Source organism: Marmota marmota, unplaced genomic scaffold, assembly GCF_001458135.2.
Source record: "Marmota marmota marmota unplaced genomic scaffold, marMar, whole genome shotgun sequence".
NCBI lineage: Eukaryota > Metazoa > Chordata > Mammalia > Rodentia > Sciuridae > Marmota > Marmota marmota.
The window spans coordinates 16,426,223-16,446,001 of NW_026000168.1; the positions used below are offsets into that span (position 1 = coordinate 16,426,223).

Consider the following 19,779-nt stretch of genomic DNA (forward strand, 5'->3'; position numbering starts at 1 on the left):
GTCTGAGGGGACGCGGACCGACGGGCGGGTGAAGAGGTTCAGCGCTGAGGAACGGTCCCGGTCCCGGGAGGACCGAGACTGACAGGGTCACGGGTGACAGGCCAGCGGGGTCGCGGGCTGAGGGTCGCGTCCCGCGTGGAGCTGACCCGGCGTGGAGGACGCGGGCAGCACGCGAGGCGCGGGGACCGCGAGCCGCGGACGGTCTCTGCTGGGTAGACAGGAACCCGAGCGTCCCGGAGTCCAGGACAGGCCCCCTGGGGAGAGCGTTGGGTGCGCGGGGACCCTCCCGAGGACCGGGACCTCCGTGTCCCTTGAGGAGGTGCGCAGGCGTCGGGGAACTTTGGGACAGGGTGTCCGCGGGATGAGGAGAAGCGTGGCTCCCGCGTTCGTCCGTCCCGCGGCCGCGGAGTTCCCTTGACGGGGAGGTCGCCCTGAGTCTCCAAGAACTTCAGCAGCGGTGGCTTTCTGTGGGTCGTGGTGACAGTTTTCAGAGAGAGGCGCACTTGGGGCCACCTGGCCTGGGTGTGCCGGCCCTGAGGGATGTCCACCGGGCTCCTCCCGGTTGGAGGGGAGGCCGACTGCGGGTCCCCTGTCCCACCCGCACCCCCAGGTGTTTGGAAAGGTCAAATCGCTGTGATGTGGCTGCCACACGTGCCAGGCGTAAACTGCGTCGCTTTGTAGTCTGGCTGAGGGTACATAGGGGTGGAATCGGCCAACAGATCTGCCGTCCCTCGATGCTGGGGGTGGAGGTGGGTGTGCTGTCCTGGTACTTAATACTTCGGTATTTGGGGCGGAGCCTAAGGTAAGGAGGCAGAAACTGGGAGTAACCAAACTGCTGCTTTTATATAAGGGCAGTTGGTAGGTAAAGAAGGGGCCTTTACCTCTGCTGGTGATCAGAAGGCTGCATTTCTAAAGTCTTCTTGCTAACTCCCCATTACGTAGGTGAGTCGGCTCCCTTTAATTGCCTTTGGTTGGAATGTGTTGGTGAGATGTCCAAAAGTGGCAAAATTACTATCACCTTCTGTATTATATCATTATTTTCTTGCAATGTGCTTCCTTTACAGCAAGAATCGGATCCACTTGGGTCTGAGGCTAATGGTAGGGGAAAAAGTAGAGTCAGTTATTTTAGGTGGAAAAGAGAATAGTTGGGGCATGAAGAAACCAAAGTTTTTCTTCTTTTCGATTAGGGACAAAATGTAAAATTAATCTGTGTTTATTCTCATTTGAAAATCAGACAAAGTGGTGAACTGAGTTCTATGATAGCTGTTGCTGGGGAAAAAAATTCTTGATTTTGAAGTACATTAGTGGACTGTCAACTTTTTTCTAAAATCATTCATGAAACAATTGTTATTAAGAGTTATTAAGAAAAGCAGTGAGTAACTTATTCTTGAACCTGGGCAGGTCTTCAGCTAATCTCAGGTGTTCTGCTGCAGTCTTCCTGTCTATAGCTAAGTGACTGATCACTGACTGAAAACATAAGTGATGGGGATAGATGCTTCAGAAAATCTTTCTGGTGTGGGGACTGACAGTCATTAACTGCGGTTTCTCAGAGAAACACTCTTATCAAAGTTGGGCAGAAACACTCATAGATGCTAACAATTAGTGTTTGGAGTGGTATTTCAAAAGATTCTGCTGCGACTTTAATTTTTGTGTAGTATATTTTCAGTCAGACTCTCTCTGGAGCTAAATATTGAACCATAGTATTCATCTTAATATACAAAACTAATGTCGCATTAGCCCAAGAGTGAAGTGTGTTGCCAAACCATCCATTTTTATCCTTCTTTAAACTTCACATAATTTTTCTCCTTTATTTAAATTATGTGATATTTGATATTTAATTTGCTGATGATTGTATCTTCAATGAAAAGGTCTTAGAACCAACTAGTGGCCTTCTCAATCTTCTGCAAGTCATTGGAAAGAGAGGAAAACCACTATTGATGCTTTTATTTTTTATTTTTATTTTCTTAAATTTTTTTTAGTGTTGATGGACCTTTATTTTATTCACTTATTTATATGCGGTGAGGCAAGCGCTCCACCACTGAGCCACAACCCCAGCCCCTGATGCTTTTATTTTTTAATCAGAAACTTTTTTTCATATGTAAAAGTTTGTTTCTAGCTCTTATAATTAACTGCTATACAACCATGGCATCAGTGAAGTATAAAGTTTTGGAGAATTCCAGGCCGAAGACTTTTGTACTGTTGTTTGGTCATTCTTTGACATTTAAGAGAGTGTAATTTCTTCTTTAAAAAAAATTAAAACTAAAATGGCCACTAGCATCATATTTTTTATTGAACTTGAGGGTACTTTGGAAATATTTTTGCGATTACTACTTTTAACAATTAAATGCAATATTTTCTTCAAAGGAACTCATTTCCTTTAGCATTCATTTCTTTGTGTTTCAGAATTACTTTCCAAAAAGTCCTAGGTGACATTTTTTTTAAATTACAATATTTAAAAATCCTTACGACTTTTAAAATTCATATAGGACACAAAGTGTGATTTTAGGAATATCAGGTAGAAATGGCTTACTGATCATGCAACTTGATTATTTTTAATCAGTAAACTATATAAATATCAACAGATACTTATTTTCTCTTGTGTAATTCTGTGAAAATAAGAATGTTTGTCACTAACCTTGATCAAGATGGTTATCTGTTGAAGCTGTCTGTGAAAAGGCATCTCTGTGGAAACATATCCAAGTGTTAATAATACATTTCATTTAGTTTTCAAATTATGACGTGGTTATTAATAACAGAAGACTTTTGACAAATATGAAAAATATGTTTAAATAATATTTTCCAAGTGCTTTCTGTATCCTGGCCCAAATTTTTGCTTCTTTCATAGGCTCTGTCTATGAACAGTGCACACAACAGAAAATGTTGGTCATTCTAATTTGTAGGTGTATTTCTGCTGATTTCATTGTCATTTGAACTTGGAAATATCACGGGCGTGATAAGGTGTGGCAAATGTACTGCAAGAAGTTTTCACTTTTATAGGATTTCACTAAGTAAATATTAGTTGTAAAGGATTTTAAAAATTCACTAGTCGAGAAAACTGGATTTAAGTCAACCGGTCTGTGAGCACAAGTGTGCGCTGTCCCCACAAACTATTAAACTGAATTTCCAACTTGCTTTGCCTTTTTGGAGGAGTAGATTCCTTCATTATCTATTCCTTAATTCTCTTCCTTTACACCTAAAAGCAACATAAAGGGCAGCGATTTTAGGTTGTTTACAAAAAGTCCTTTGAGACTGATCCTATTTGACGCCACCACAAAACAGTGAGATCTGTCAATATCCATCTTGCCAGCATAGAAAGCCCTAGAACGTCATACTGCAGTTAGTTTCTTCGCAGACAACGTCAAAATTTAAATTTGAAGATCATTTGAAATCTTCCTGAGGTTTCTTATTTACTATTTGTATTTTCTCTGAATACAGAAGTAGATCCAAGGGAGTTACACAGTACATGTTTTTTTTTAATTTGTTTTAATTAGTTGTACATAACAGTAGAATGCATTTATGCACTTTGATATATCATACATAGATGGGATATAATTTCTCATTTCTGAGTGTACATGTTGCAGACTAATATTGGTCATGTAGTTCCATATATATGTACAGTAATAAAGTCTGTTTCAGTACATGTTTTAAAGCTATTATTTAATAAAAACGGTGAATTTTGATTTTTATTCACCTAACATACTTCATTAGATTCTTGGAAATCTATTTGCCCACGGTAGGCCATATTTGGGGGACATTTTTATGATAGATGTTAAGACACCACTGATAGTGTATGCTACAGTTATTACTTTAAGAAACGGGTTTATGTGTTCTTAGTATTTCTCTGACCATAAATGTACATCAGCAATTTAATACTGTATTCAGTTTAGAGTATGAATGTTTACATTGTTTAACTGTTTCAATTTTTTATAGCTGGGGCCAGTCACTTACCCTTTCTAGCTCAAGTTCCTCATTTTCGAAGTGGGAAAAATATTTCAGTTATTATTCCTTGTTCTGGGAGGTATGATTTTAAGACTTTTATCAGCAAACCTGTGTATCTTAAATGAGTAATTGACCTTCCTGAGTAGCTGTGTCATAGCTAACTCTTGTACTCTTTTAGTACACCCCAGTACTAATGTTGAGATTATTAGTTTGAAGATAATGCTTGTGAATTCATAAAATGTTTCTTAGAATATTTCATTATTCATTTTAAAATTATATTTCCTATTCCCTGATGACTTCAGACAAAAATCAAGTCTAATCCTCCGTCTTTGTGAGTCCTGTGTACACAAGTAGATTAATATTTACTTTTAATGCATCTAGAAGGCATGGATTGTGCTTTTATTTCATAAATCTCTATTATTTTTTTAATTGTGATTGGGCCCTTATTTATTTGTTTGTTTGTTTATTTATATGCAGTGCTGAGAATCAAACCCAGTGCCTCACACATACTAGGCAAGCGCTCCACCACTGAGCCGCAGCCTCAGCCCTAAATTTTCTGTTCCTTACATTTTTTTTTTTTCCCAGTGCTGGGGATGGAACCCAGGGCCTCATGCATGCTAGGCAAGCACTCTGCCACTGAGCTACATCCTCAGCCCTCTGTTCTTAGGTCTCTCTGGTGCAATCTGAGAATTTGTCATACATGTTATCGGGGAGCAAATGTGTTTTTACAGTGAGGCCGGTTATCCGTCTGCCCAGAAGACAGTTTACTATGGAGCCTAAAAGACTAAGCAGTGACTTGTGCTTGTGTTTTAAAATGAGGTCCCTTTCAACAGGCAGTAACCAACAAGTAGTATTCTAGTAGCATGAAAAGTTAATATGCCTCCTAATAACTCACCTATTTATTAACAGGGAGCAATTGGACAAGTATATGATTAATCGTGTACTATCCAAGGAGTACGTTTTAAATTCTCCTTCAGAATGAAATAATACATATCATCCTGAAGTGTCTCCTGTGTGAGAAAGGAAGGGACTTGGACTGAGTGTTGCAAACAAGGGGCCCGATCCCCAGCGGCACTCTGGTGAGCTGAGAGTAGCCTGGAGTGACAGCAACTCAGGACTCACGTGTGGTGCCTGGGAGGATCCCTCCCACCTTTGCTGAGCCGGAACTATGCAGTGCACCTGGTCTACCCCTCTGCTCAGTCCCAAGCAAGCACCTAACTAAAAGGACAGGGAAATGGAAGGCAAAGAGTCGCTCAAGCTAGTAGGTGGGGTGAGTGTCCCTGTCACCTCAAAAGCAAGTTCATTCATGTGGGTTTCCCTTTGGGGGTGGGGATCAAGGACTTCATTAGCGTCTACTCTCTTAATAGCAAGCATAATTTGTGCTTTTTTGGAGTCATTATTGCACCTTTAGGTATTCTAGTGAACAGGCCATTCTCAATTGAAATTGGGACAGCATGCAATGAATTTCTTTTCGCAGCTGCATTTTCTCAGATAGAATGGAAAAGAAATGACATTGTCAATCCGTTCAACTTGAACCAATTAAAGTAAGATTTTAAAACCTCCCGGTCAGGATTTAAACTTGATCATAGAATGGTTTATTTCAATTTAATCCAGTATCTGTTTATTTTTATTATGCTTTGTTATTTTTTTTAAAAAAATCATTTCATATGTTTATTATTTATGTATGGGTTTGTTTATTTTGGTGCTGGGGATTGAACCCAGGGGCTCAAAACATGCTAAGCATACACTTTACTACCAAGCAAAAAACCCCAACCCTCACTTCATTGGTCGGTTGGTTGGCTGGTTGGTTTTGAGGTTTTGGGGAATTGAACTCAGAGCCTTATGCATGTTGGGCAAGGGCTCTACCACTCCCAAGCCCCCACTTGATTGTTCTTAGAAAATAAATTCATTGCCAAAGTTTAACTGTTTCACTTTTTTTAAAAAAATGCCTTAATTTGTGGACTCATCTGAATATTATAGAGGTAAGACATATTGAGACAAATTATATGACCTCTGGGAAGAGTTCAGATTAGCATCAACCTAGGGCGAGAAGTCCTTCACAGTCTGCCACAGATAAGGAGAAGGTAGATAGGAGGGAGGGACAGCAATAGGGAAATACCCTGAGTAGGAGTGTGACAGATCCCTGTGTGCTCAACTCCCACCATCAACAGGATGTGTGGTTACGGTGTCCTGGAACAGAAGTTTGGTTTCAGAGAATTTACCCTGTTCCAGGATGACACTATAGGATTCTAGAATCACTGTATATTCTAAAGGTGCCACTTATCATTGTTCTCTGTGGCTCTCAAATTTCCTTCAGGAAAGAATCCAGAAAGGGAATGGAAAGAGGTTACACAATTTCACCCTGTATGTTTAAGCAATAAATCTTCCTTTATGGTGAGGGCCATGGGGAAACATAACTGTCAGACCGATTGAGTGCAATGGTGAAGTTCTGGAAAGAACTCCTTAAATGTCTTTATCGCTCTCAGGGCTGGAGTCCACTGTTAAAAAGCTATTGTTCCTAGTCGGGCAAATTCGTAACATCGCTATCAGGAAGAACTTGAGCGAGTTGGTTATTTCCTTGCTACCTGAAAACAAGGCCTGGAAGAAGTAGAGAACATATCTGGAGTCGAACAGAGGGGATCAGGAGAGAAAATAAATAAATAAAATTAAGGTAATGCTTGTCCCAGTTTCCCCCATGAGCCAGCCCCTGTGCAATAAAAAACGAAAATAACCGTGTGGGATAGCAATGATAGGAAAAGATATATGCACCCATCATTTTTTCTCTTAAAAATCAAAACAAGTTGCAAATCTTCTTCAAACATTATGGCCCCAAAGAAAACAAGCAGTTATAAAATATCAATTTTCCTAGGCTACATTACAAAAGTTAGGAGGTAGAAGACCGAGGTTGGTTAATGTAATCAAGTAGTCAAATAGTACGTCTCCTTTGTTTTCTCCATGTTCTGCCAGTTTTGAAAGTCGCTTCCTAAGAGATTGAAATGAGAGGGGCTTTTTAATCACTTCATAAAAAAAATTAAAAAAAGGACCAAAGAAGTAAAAATAATATTTAAGGGCTGGGGTTGTGGCTCAGTGGTAGAGCACTTGCCTAGCACATGTGAGGCACTGGATTTAATCCTCAGCAGCACATTAAAAACAAAATCAATCAAATAAAGTTATAAAAAATAAATAATTAAAAAATAATGTTTCAGTCTTTGGCATACCCACAGATCATAAAATTTCTTACATACTTTATTCTTTTGGCTGAAAATAGTTATTTCAAGGCAGTGGGTCTCTGTTAGAAATAAAAGTTCAGCTGGGTGTGGTGGTACACGCCTATCAACCCAGCCACTCAGGAGGCTGAGGCAAGAGGATTGTGAGTTTGAGGCCAGCCTCAGCAATTTAGTGAGACCCTGTCTCAGAATAAAAAAATAAAAGGAACAGGGATAAAAGCATCACTGGGTTCAATCTCAAGTACCAAAAAAAAGAAAAAAGAAAAAAGAAAGAAAAGCTTAGTAACTGTCTCAAGTTCATTAACTCTATGAATCAGCTAATTGTTGGTGTTTCACTGTTAAGTATGGGCCACCCTCATGCCTCATGACTAAGCACATTGCTTACTTGTCATTGATTTTCTACATGACCTTGCTCGTCCATAAATCTAAAACAGTATCCCAGTACCTTCCTAAATATTGTTCTTTTCTGGCAGTTGAGAATTAACCTATGTATGTAAGTTTTGAACTACATATGGAAAAGTGCCCAATATAAATTCTTTGCTCTTTTTATATAGTGAATAAGGTTTATAAAAGAAAACAAACATATGAATGATGTAAATATAAGTGAAGTAGAAACTTCAAAAAAAAAAATCATTTGCATGTGTTGGTTTAATCCAGAAGAGTGAATAAAATACCCAGGCAGGCATTTGGCAATGTAGAATTACTACATGTTTTCCTAAAGCATTTGGAACTAGTTAGAAACATCCTGGCTTTATTTAAAGGCAGTATAATATATTTTTAAACTTTGTGTTCAACAAGGCTCAAATTTGTTGGTTTTTAGGACTAGAGTAGTTCAGTGTCAGCAGAAATATAGATATCATTCTTTTGAAGGTAGGTGCCAACAAGGTTTCATATCTCTCTCTGCAACATGCAGCACAGTGCTTAAGAGACACTCAGTATAAATGTTTTTATAAGAATTAAGAAATAGCCAGGTGAGGTAGTGCATGCCTGTAATCCCAGCTACCTGGGAGGCTGAGGGAGGAGGAGGATCACTTTGAAGGCAGCCTGGGCAATTGAGTGAGACCCTGTCTCCAAATAAAAAAGTCTGGCAACATAGCTCAGTCCTAGAGCATGTTGTGCAGCATTTGAGAGGCCCTGGGTTTAATCCCCAGGAACCACCCCTCCCCGCCAAAATTAGTAATTGTCTAAGACAGTAATTCTCAAAGTGTGGTCCTGGAACCATCAGCATCAGCATCATTTGGGAAATTTTTGTTAGAAATGCAAATTATTGAGCCCCACCCCAGTCCTGCTGAATCAGAACCTCTGAAGATATCTGTGTTTTAGATATTCTCGTATAATATACTGTTCAGGGACCCTGGTCCAAGAAGATTCCAGCATCCCATCTGATAGTGTGCAGAGCATTTGTCCATGCCCTCAGTCTGGATTATATTTAGTAGGTTTTACCCTTGCCTAGAGTTAAATTATTTGCCATATTTCTCCCCATTCATAGAATCCCTTGCAACCATCCTGTAAAATTACCCCATTGACTTGTCCTTTTATCAGTAGAAAAAAAAAATCTTAGCATTGCCGTCAATAAGCTCATGTCAAGACAGTCTGGCTGGCTCACTTCTTAGGGTGGGGCTGGTTCTTTTTTGTTTTAGAATGGTCACTAGGAATCCTGAGTCTCCAAATCAAAGACTGGATTTTTCTAAGACTGTGGGGGATGATCAAATCCTAGAGAACTGGTTCACGTTAAACAGATTTTAAGATACAAATGTGTAATCTTGAATTCCAGCTTAATAATACACCTTTCCCAGTGATTGCTGATGATTTTTTTTCTGATCCAGGGAGTGATCCAGGGAGTTTAACTCAGGAGTGCAGTCCATGCTTGGTATACATGGACTTTGGGCTTCAACTCTGGCAACACACACACACACACACACACACACATTTATGATTCAGGGACTGAAGAAATTTGGACTCAACTTATCTCTGATGTCACTGTGATTTAGTTCAGTCCCCTTAGAAAGCAATTGGGCAATATATTGCAAATTCTGATGTTATATCCCAGCTTCTAGGACTTTTTTCCCAAAGGGCTGGAGGGTATAGGAAAAACCATATGTATAAAGACTTTCATAAAAAGCATTGTTACAAGAACCTGTATTTGGAAGTAACTTAAATATTTAATATTAGGGGAATGGTTAAGTAAATTATGGCACAGTGACTACATGGAATATACAGTTACCACAACGATTTAGAAGACCACTAGCACCTCTGAAAAAATATTAAATTTAAAAAAAATAGAAAAGGGCTGGGGATGTAGCTCAGTGTTATAGAGTACTTGCCTAGAATGCATGAGGACCTGGGTTTGATCTCCAGCAAACACACACACACACACACACAAGTAAAAAATGTGTGTGCACTATTGATTGTATAACATGTACATGAAAAATCTGGAAGGGACTATACAAAAGTCATAATAGTTATATTAAAGAAGTGGGACGTGGAAGACTTCATATGTATTTTTTCTCTCTTTTACAAAGTTTATCCAGTAGTATAAAAATTACTTCTCTAATAAAACCTTATATGTATAGCTTTTCTTTCTTCTTAGTGTATCAGTGACCCTAACCAGTAAAGATCAAAGCAAAGAATATATTACACACTGAAAATCTTCTACCTCTTTCACTCCCTTAAAGCCACTGAAGTCAGCATAAAGAAACCTAAATGAATTTTTTCTGTTATATCCAAATTTTTATTTTATACTTAAATTTTGGTTTGCACATTCGACTTCCCTGTACTCTTTGCCTGACTATTTGTAAAGGGGGGAAAAACAAAATTTAAAAATCCATCACTCCATTAACAGCCTTTTAATGTTTGCAGCCATATATAAGGTTCAATTTTGCTGATTTCTCAGGGCCTGCAATCCTTTTGATCTTTAGAATATGCTGGCAAATGAGAGTTGTTTTTTTTTTAAAATAGCTGCTAGAGTTACTTTCTATTTATTTATTTATTTATTTTTCTGGTGCCAGGTATTGAACATGGGGGTGTTTTACCACCGAATGACTTCCCAAGGCCTTTATTTTCTGTTTTTATTTATATTTTTGATTTTGAGACCGAGTTTTGCTAAGTTGGTGAGGCTGGCCCCAAACTTGCAATCCTCCAGTCTTAGCCTCCTGAGTCACTGGAATGATAGGTGTGTACCACTGTACCCAACTCAGAGTTATTTTTTTTAAAGTCCTCCTCTTTTAAATTTTTTTCCAAGAAAAAGGTGAATCTATTAAATTCTTTTTTTTTTTTTTTTTTGGTAACTGAATGACCTCATGATAGAGTTATTTGGTTTCCCAGCTCCTGGCAGTGTTGAACTTGTAATCACAAATAGCAGCTGATGGAGAAGCAGGTCAAGGTAAACTTCTATAACCAATGACCATTATGAACCCTCGATGTAATGTGTGATAATAATTTTGAAAATTAGCCTGTGAGTTAATGGTAGGAAGTGAATGAAGGTTTCCTAACATCTATCTGAGCGTTGTAAAAGTTGCATATATTTACACATATCCGCACACAAAGAGGACAGTAAGAGCCCTTGAATTAATTCTTTCTTCATTTTTTTTTCAGTGCATTGTTCTGGAAATCCCAAAGGAGAAAATTAAGTGCTTTTGCCTTTGACCCAGGTTTCAGATTATCCTTTGGGGACTTCTTTTGTGAAATTTGTATCAGCCTTCTGACTTAGCATAACCTTTACCTTAAAGTTTTAAAAAGCTGTTAAGAAACACTATATCCATCACACTGACTGTTTCTTCTCTCTTCTCTCTGCCCTCCTGTGACTGTGATTTCATCCTTCCTACAGGCCAAGGCAAACTGCAGCTCACACAGTTCATTCTTAGAGTTCATGGGTAGAACTGACTCAGTGTGCTGATACCTCAAAGAGTAAACCCACTGAAAGCAAAGCTGTTTTGTTTTGCTGTTGTTATTTGGGTGCTGAGCCTTGCACTTGCTAATAACCACACCTGCTCCAGCTCTGCCACTGAGCCACACACCCAGCCCTTTTGACTTTTTTATTTTGAGACAAGGTCTCACTAAATTGCCCTCCTGCCTCAGCCTCCTGAGTAGCTGGGATTACAGACCTAGTACACTATGCACTACATACTGAGCTATATATCTCCATCCCTTTTTATTTTATTTATTTTATTTACAGCAGCTAGCTAGATTCCCCAGACCAGCCTGGAACTTGCCATCCTCCTGCCTCAGCCTCCCAGGTTGCTGGGATTGCAGGCATGCCCCACCACGCCCAATGGTATTACTGTTCTAAGAAATCCAGATGACAAGGTGATTGTACACTTTTGCGCAAGGGATCTTTGTGTTACGGTGTTCTCACGGTGAACTTACTGAAATGATTAACTATCCAAGTGGATTTGGTTTAGAACTTTATTTACCAAAAAATTATTTATACTGAACAAAAATATAAAACAAAGTTCACTGAGAATATCCCATTAAAATAAAACAGTTATTTTTTTCTTGGGAAATGAAGTTGGCTATTTGAGGTAAAGATTTGCTCTTTGAGGTATCATCACATTGAATCTGTTCTACCCACGCACTCTAAGATAAAAATGAATTGTGAGCTTTAAAAGCCTCCGAAGGACTTTTACATATTTAGAATATAATATGTATGTGAGTACAAGGAGACCCATATCCTGTTTTAAATAATCACCCTTTGATCAAATTATTGTAGCCACTTCCGGTTTCTATACTCACACGTTGTCTAATAACCATTTCAGTTTTGTGTTAAAATTGACAGAAAATATCCTATTGACTACTTAGAAATAAATTCTGAATCTGAAATGGGGGCAAAGATAAGGAAAATAAATTTTGGAGGAATTTATAGGAAGTTACACAAGATTGTTTCTATCACATATACAGTGTCATGGGATGTTGAGCACACCTCAATGCAGATTTAACCAAAGCTTTCAAATTTTTGCTAATTTAATTCCACAAACTCCACATTTTTGATTGACCTCTTAGCATTATGTATCCTTATGTGGAAGTCAAAATCAGCCCTTCTGAAAACCTAACCTTATAAATGGTCACACTGGAGTTTTTAAGACCAGAGATTCCAACATGCTGACTAAATGAACTAGCACCTAGCACTGGCCTGACAAATAACCACAGCTCAATAAAAGTTGAGAAAATGACTGACTGAACATGTGTGTTGGTGTGGTTGTGTCTTTACATTCACACAATTCACACCACCTGTTTGCCTGTGCCTGATAGAACAGTCTTTGATCCTAACAAATACAGACACACATACAATGAATTTGTTTTTTATTATGAACATTAACATTTAATTGTCAGGTTGATTTCCTTTGATATACATATATAGGAAATATTTACCTTGGCTACCAGCTTTTGATTTCAGAAGACACAAATTAGTTTTAATCTTAGATTAAGCAAAACATTACAAGACAAATCTTTGCTGAAATGTAATCAATGCACCCCATATTCCATGTTACACATTATATTTGCTGATTTGCCACCACAGCTTTTAATTTTTAAATATAAGTTCTGGATTCCACGAAAAATTGTTAATTCCTAGAGAACAGGAATGCATATTATAGTTTTCCTCATTCTTCTTAGGAACATGCACTGCATACCTTTCTTAATTCACGGCCTGGTGCATATTATTTCCATATTATTTATATTATTCTATTGACTTTATTTTGAGGAATATGTGCTTTTTCAGTATCATGTGCAATTCTCAGTGCTACTGTTTCCTACATTTTGGGGGAATTCCCTGCATTGCTCATTAAAATGTTAATTTCCATTTTATATAACATTTTATGGTACGTAGTGATTTGAAATTCATGCCAAAATAAATTTCCATTTCATTATTCTAAAGCAGGCAAAATGGGATACAAAAAGAAAAAAGAAAGTTAATTATAGACTTCGGCCTTCTCTTGTTGGATCCTTAGTTGTCCTGGTCAGAAGAACAGGTTTTTTAATGGCCTAAGGGCCAGAGCACTGTTTCACATTCCTGTTTGGAGGCTTCCAAAGGCAACTGTTACAAAAATTCTGGTAGTGCTACACCTGGAAAAAAAAGTTTTATAATGATGCAAAATACAACAGGTTATTCAGACATATTATTCATACATAAAATAAACCCGTTCCCTTTCATACATTTTGTCCTGTTAGATAAAACCCTATCAAGTTTTGACCTATTCGCTTATTTATACTTTATAAAACAATTTAATTGCTCAGCTACTTCACATATGAATCACAAGTACTATCACCGTAATTATTTAGCATTCATCTCCTTTACCAGGAAGAACTGTATTTAGGAACAACTTCCCATCAAAATACCAGGCAAACTGATTGACATAGAAAAGCAACAAATGGAGGAGGCTTACTTTACAGCGACTTGTGACATCTCTGGTCACCCACTCTTTCTGACAGAGCTTCATCTGTGGATGTAGGACGAAGGTAGGAGTCTGTTTGTTAAAGATCAGTGCAGGGAACTGCCACCCTCTCAGCCCTTGGGCAACCCAGCATTTCTTGTCTGCTCCCACACCTGTTCAGCTATAAGGGCAAAGAAGTGCCCCGGCAGACAGAAGGAGACTCTTGTCTTTAGAGAGAAGGAGGTTGAAGGAAGGATGAAGCAGAGGTCTGAGGCTTTCTCTTGATTATCCAGACTTTGGCTTTCTTAATTCATTACTCCCCCTTGCAGTACCCAATACAACAGATGGCACACCTGTTCAGGTAGGTGCTGTCTGTGCTCATGGAAAGACACCAGAGCTCCTTAGCCAGGACCCTGTAATCTGCATCCATCCGAAAGGACTCAGTCGAATTAGTTAACCCACAATTCACAGCAGTATATGATCTTGTTTGAAATAAGTAAGGCCGGAAATGAATGCTGGAAAAAATCAGAGAAGGATTCAGATATGGGTGGAGGGGAGGATGGGAGGGAGGGCCAGAAAAAGCCTTGTGGAGAAGCCGGGAAGAACTGAACTAGACTTTGAGAGTTCAAGATCAACAAGGTAGCCTTGAGAAAGAAAAAAAAATTTTTTTTAATGTGCAGAGAAAGAAATCAGGGCATCCAAGTACGATTCCATTTGCATATTTTTTAAAATATTTTTTTAGTTGTAGATGGACACAATGCCTTTATTTTATTTATTTTCATGTGGTGCTGAGGATCGAACCCAGTGCCTCACACATGCTAGGTGAGCGCTCTACCAGTGAGCCACCACCCCAGCTCCATTTGCATATTTGTATGGATTATCCAGAGTTGGTCATTCTGTAGAGAAACAGTCAGCAGATTAGTGGTTGCCAGGGATGGGGAAAAGGAAGGGGAGCGACTGCTTAATGGATGCAGGATTTCCTCTGGAGGTGATGAAGATGTTTTGGAACCACATAGAGGAGGTTACTGCACAACTTTTTTTTTTTTTTTGTGCTGGGGATCAAACCCCAGGGCCTTGTGCATGCTAGACAAGCACTTTGCCACCAAGCTACATCCCCTACCCCTGGTTGCACTGCTTTAAGAATATCCTAACTAACCAGTTACCCTGCTTGGATCCTTACCCATATGTATTGAAATTGTTCGTGGTCACTGTGTGCCACTTCATTTGCTGGACACGGAGACTACAGCAGTCAGGAAGACGGACAGCCAGTGCATACAGTGATTGGGTGTCGATTACAGAGAGAGGGGCCAGGGATGTAGCACTTATTCAATCCCCAGTGCTTGGGGTGGGGGACAAAAAAAGAAGAAGAAAGTAAAGGGAAAAAAAAGAAATCCCCAAACCTGGAATAGTGACTAGTGAATAAGCACAACATTGGAGAAGCTTTTCAGAAATCAAGCAATTTGAGGTGGCTAGTTCAGGGTTATCAGAAGTAAGAAAAAATGGTTGAAAATAGAGATTTTTTGGTCTGATGATAAAAGGTCTGGAATGTAGGTGAAAGGAGTATGAGATTTATCTTATAAGAAGTCAGGAGATTCCAGGTCTTAAGAAGAGGAGTGAGATGATTTAATCAGAAGATTAAGTTAGCAGTTGAATGCAGGGAGGACAGTCAGAAAACTGTTGCAAAATCTGGACCTAATATGTTAGAGGGGCCTGTAGGAATAAGGAGGAAGGGGAGATGGAGGCCATGCTCTATAGTAGAGTGACACTCAAGGTGTAGTCTGTGGTTCGATGCTGCTCCACGCGTTGTTGACTACAAGCCTGGCACAAGTTAAGAACAATTCGAGGATAAGCATTTTAAAATATTCATGTTGTCACGACATTCAAGAGCATGGTTTTGCATTTTATAAGGGTATCCACAGTAGAGCAGGGAAAAGAAAAATCTTCCTTACCCCCAGACTTAGAGGACCACCATGCTAAATGATGAACTGAATGACCTTGTGGCTAAGTTCTGGAGGGCAGTTTTTGTTTGTTTGTGGTCACTCTGTGCCACTTCCTTTGCTGGACATGGAGACTAGAGCAGTCAGGAAGACAGACAGCCACTGCATCGTCCTTCATTGTCAAAGAAGAGCTGAAAAGTATCAGCGGGACTCAGGATAAGGAAAGAATTCAAGTCACCACAGCCATCCAGTAGTGGGACAGGCCACCTCTTGAGAAAGAAAATACTTTGTCATTAGACCTTTTCATTCACAAGTCCAAGTGACCATCTGCTAGGAAGTCTTGCCTTGGTGGGAGAAATGAAGGTAGGTGATTTATAAGGTCACATCCTACCCCAAGGTACACTAATTCCTTATTCTATAATGCTAACTTAGTAGAGTACATTTCCTTTGTAATTTGCTATCTTGAAATATTAATATATACTAAGTGTCTGGTCATTTTCATCGGTACTTGTTATTGCATTTATGTCAAGGTATTCGCAAATTAGGTTTATACATGCATCTTAGAGTTAGTTACACTTTTTGATCTTGCAAGCGCTGGGGATAGAACCCAGGGCCTCCTGCATGCTAAGCATGTGCTCTACCACCGAGCTACACCCCCCCAGCCACCAGTTCCCCAGTTCTTTTTAAAGAAGTTATTCTCCAGAGCCTTCTCAGCCATTCATTTATTTCCAGCCTTTATATTTATAGTAAGTTCCTCTTTCACGTGATGTTTTTCACAAGTAATGCAAATTTCTGCAGAAGCAAGTTACATAAATTACAGCCAAGCTGCTGACCTTTAAATCATTTTGTTGTTGCTCCTGTGATGTAACGTCACGATTGAACAAGAACCAGCATGTCTCCCCTTTGGGGGATGTCTCTGGGTTGCCATTTTTGATAATGGATGAGAGTCAAAATAACTTATATTATTCAACCCATTTGACTTAGTCACTACAAATGTTGGATTGTGACTGTCAGCTAGTTTTTGCAGTACTTGAACTTCCTAGATGGAGCCCTCATCCTTTTGTAGGAATGATAATCCTCACTCTTATTTGGGGGAAAATTCCGGAACGTTTTTAGCTCAAATAAGGGACATTCTTTTCATAAGGATTACTGTAGGGCTCATGGTATCAGAAGAAAAATGTTAGTTGTTAGAAGAAAATATTCACTCAAAGGCTAATGTGGGGTTAAAAATAGCTCATTTCATTGTGTATTATTAAAACTACAAATACCAATCTTTAAAATACGTGTACCATTTTGACATGCGCCTAGAACAGTGCCTGATATATAATAGGTACTCAATAAATATTTATTGAATATTGTTTGGTGACATGAGGTGATTGACGGGACATTCCCAGTAGAAAAATAGCATGAGCATAGGAACAGAGGTTGGCAGAGCATGAATTTAAAGAAAAGCAAAGAGAGTTTCTTTAATATGGCATTTTTGTGGGGTGAGCAATGGGAAGACTTTTGGGCCAAGTAGAGTCCGTGCCTTCTTCCTTTCCACACACAATATTTAAAATGTCAGTAAAGACCAATTCCAGTGCTTATATCCAAAGCGAATGGCTGAGCTTCAACATGCAAAAGTTATTCCCCTGGTGATGCTGGTTTCTGGGCCTCTCTATCTTTTTCTCTTTCCTTTCCTTCCCTCCTCCTTCTCTCCGTCCACTTCCCTCTCTGTTCTTGCACTAGAGCTGGTTCTACTTCCTTCTTTCCCCTCCCACCTTTTCCATTCCCAGTGCTTCCTGTATTCTTTTTTTTTCTTCCATCTTTTTCTCATTCTGTTCCCCCTATTCCCACCCCATGACTCTTTCCCTTTTCCTGTTTCCTAGTGCCTGTGTCTTTGGTTCAGCCTTTAACACAGAAAAGACATTTTTTTAAAAAATCTGCTAATCAAATGATACATACAAAGATTTTTTATTCTGAATTTTACACAAACAGCATGTTTATGTTGTTCTTTGTGAGACAAAATACAATTGGGCATCACTCATAAATGAGTTTTCATTGATTTTTTTTTAAAGTATTAAATGACTAATCCTTCAATGGGCAGACCTAGGTCAAGAGGCCTTGCCTGAAAAAACCTTGTAAAAGCACGGTCGATTGTCGAGGGACCTCCTGATCGTCTTTAACAACCTTTGTTTCTACTCCATTTTTTCCAAACAGCACATACAGCAGATGCTCCTTCAGCATATAATGTTTTTATTGTGTCTTCATATGGGCAGTTGCACAAGAGCTAGAATATTTGTCTGTTTTGTTCATCCTGTTGCCCCCCCTCGTCCACAACCCTGCTAACAAATAACAGATGCTCCGCAAATAATTGTCACTTTAATATTTTACTTCTATAGTCTCGTTCTACGTCCTAATCCTCAATAGCACCCATGACGTTTGGGAGTAAAATAACTCATTAGGATAATTTAGTTTACAATTGATTTATAAATGGAACCATATGATTTTTCATGTATGGAGATCGCTTTCTTTCCATTCATTGTTACCCCGCCCCCCACTTTTCCTTTAGTCTATCCCACAGATAAAATCCTAAGCCAAATTGTCTTTTAACCATCTTTCTAAAAAAATCTGTTTCTTAATTAACTCAAGCACCAAAGATGTCAACTAGCTCTTGATAGCAGTAGTTAATAGTTATGGAGCACTTATTAGTTCTGTGTTGGATTTGAAGACCACAACACACATTACCTCATTTTATTCTTCCAACAACCATATAAGGTATATGCTGTCAAGGTGAGAGGAAGAAATAGGTAGAGAGAGGCAAAATAACCTGCCAGGTGATTAAACAAGGCCTGAACTGTCTTGAACCCAAACAGTCTAAACGCAGCCACCCTGTCTTGCACAAGAGCCTAATTTTCCAGCATTTGACTTTCCAGAGCATGAGATGTCTGCACACACCCCCCACGACCATTCCACAGGAACAATTAGATCAACACAAACGTAACCATATTCAGGTGTAACCTGGATTAGATTTAAACTCCAGTTGTTCTGGTTCACTGCAAATCAGGTTTGTATCTTCTAAGTCATAAGTCACTTGAAAGAACAGTCCCTGTTCTTGTTGCTTGTGACAAGGTAAATTAGATACCAAATCATTAATTATATTCAGCAAATCTACCATCACTTAAAACCAACCACTATTAAGAAACACTCCCCCGTTTCTCTGTCCCTGTTTCTGTGTGTCCCCTGCCCCCGAATTCCTCTTAATGCAAACAGACTTAATTCATTATCTGAGGATATGGAAGTCAACTGAACAGTAAATTTTGTGTGACTATTGTAAAAATCTGGGGAATGATGTGATTGGCCCATGTTGGGTTCTGTTCTCTGATGGAATCTCTCAGCTGTAGCAGAGTAGGAATAGGGCAGTGGCAGACCCAGATATAGTTGTACCTTGGAATCCACAGAGGTTGATCCCAGGACAACACAACTAGGGTACCCAAATCCCCAGATGCTCAAGTCCCTTATATAAAATATCTCAACACTTGGCATGTCACCTACCCACATCCTTCCTGTATGTGTGGATTTTTTTGTTTGCTTCTTTGTTTGATACTAGGAGTTGAACTCAGGGGTGCTCTACCACTGAGATACAACCTCAGTCCTTTTTATTTTTTATTGTAAGACAGGGTACCTCTTAGTTTCTAAGATTGTCCTCAAACTGATGATCCTCCTGCCTCAGCCTCCTGAGGGGCTGGGATTAGAGGCATGTGCCACTATGCTGGCTTCCTGTATACTTTTAATCATCTCTTGATGATGTAAATTACCTAATACAATGTAAATGCTGTGAAAATAGTGGTTACACTGTATTGTAATCTATACACCTGTTAAGTACAGATGGAATTTTTAAAAACATTTGCAATCCATAGTTGATTGAATCTGAGGATGCAGAGCCCCTATACGTGGAGCTCTGGCTGTGTTTAGTTTGGGATAAAAATTAGTCATTTGGAAATGTTTGCCTCCTTCCACCTTCCCCCTTTTGGAGAAAATGGCATGTGAAAAAAATCAAAGGGAGTGTGCTGAGGGCAAGAAGAGACAGAAGAGAAGAAAGAGCCCATGCAACAGAAAATCTCAGAAGTACCAGGACTCAAAAGTAGTCATAAGATGGGGTGAGAATCAGGAGAATCTGATTTCTGGGGAGCTAAGTAAGGGAGGAGACAGTTTCTTGAGTAGTGTAGAAAAAAATCATTTCTCTGTGCTGGGGTTTGAACCCAGGGCCTTGTGCATGCTAGACAAGTGCTGTATCACTGAGCTACACCCACAGCGGGCCCCCCCCCC

General features: G+C 39.3%; 1 protein-coding gene across 2 annotated transcripts in view; it reads left to right on the forward strand.

Annotated features, from left to right (window-relative positions):
• The first annotated feature begins 835 nt into the window (after positions 1-835).
• The window catches only part of Pparg (peroxisome proliferator activated receptor gamma), a 140,331-nt gene continuing 121,387 nt past the window's right edge, over positions 836-19,779 (forward strand). For both annotated transcript variants that reach the window (XM_048787132.1, XM_048787131.1), the window contains exon 1: positions 836-942. The gene's annotated coding sequence lies outside the window, so the exon portion shown is untranslated. The remainder of the gene's footprint in view (positions 943-19,779) is intronic.